Below are 934 nucleotides of genomic sequence, written 5' to 3' on the forward strand. Positions count from 1 at the left end.
AAGGCGGGCGCAGAGCCCACGGCACAGCTCCGGGCTGGCTGCCCGGGGGCTCGGCGGGTGACAAGCACTGGGCTTGTTGGGGCTGGCAGCCACGAGTCCAGCCCTGCTGGTCCAGGACACGGAGCATCTCCGAGCAGCCCCAGGGCTCCCCGGGTGCTCCCAATGGAGCCCAGGGTGGGCTGGGGAGAATAGCTGGACACGGCAGTGCCCGTGGGGCTGCTTCTGACCGGTGGAGGGAGGGGATTCTGCCCCTCTGCCCTGGGGAGACCCCCTGCAGTGCTGCTCCAGCTCTGGAGCCCCCAACATAGGAGAGCCATGGACCTGGTGGAGCGGGGCCAGAGGAGGCCCCGGAGATGCTGGAAGGGCTGGAGCCCCTCTGCTGGGAGGACAGGCTGGGAGAGTTGGGGGGGGTCAGCCTGGAGAAGAGAAGGCAAAAAGGGGGAGACCTCAGAGCCCCTTCCAGTGCCTAAAGGGGTACAGGAGAGCTGGGGAGGGACTTTTTATGAGGGCATGTGGTGATAGGACGAGGGGGAATGACTTCAAACTGGAAGAGGGGAGATTTAGATTAGATATTAGGAAGAAATTCTTCCCTGTGAGGGTGGTGAGCCCCTGGGGCAGGGTGCCCCGAGAAGCTGTGGCTGCCCCATCCCTGGAGGTGTTCAAGGCCAGGTTGGACGGGGCTTGGAGCAACCTGGGCTGGGGGGAGGTGTCCCTGCCCAGGGCAGGGGGATTGGAATGAGGTGATCTTCAAGGTCCTCTCCAACCTAAACCAGTCTGTGATTCTATGATTCTGTCTGTAAAACAGGCACAGCACAGCACTCATCTTCAGCCCTCATATAAATATTGCACGAGCTAATCCCGCTCCCCTTAACAAACCTCACACTTTTCAGGCAGTTTGAAACAGGGTAAGTCTTATCCTTCCTCAAAACTTTTC

At 60.4% G+C, this 934-nt stretch overlaps 1 protein-coding gene across 1 annotated transcript in view; it reads left to right on the plus strand.

Annotated features, from left to right (window-relative positions):
* Positions 1-934, plus strand: part of CTSE (cathepsin E) — a 7,600-nt gene that overhangs the window by 4,846 nt on the left and 1,820 nt on the right. The gene's annotated exons all lie outside the window — the stretch shown is intronic.

This window comes from Charadrius vociferus, unplaced genomic scaffold (genome assembly GCF_000708025.1).
Source record: "Charadrius vociferus isolate BGI_N301 unplaced genomic scaffold, ASM70802v2 scaffold266, whole genome shotgun sequence".
NCBI lineage: Eukaryota > Metazoa > Chordata > Aves > Charadriiformes > Charadriidae > Charadrius > Charadrius vociferus.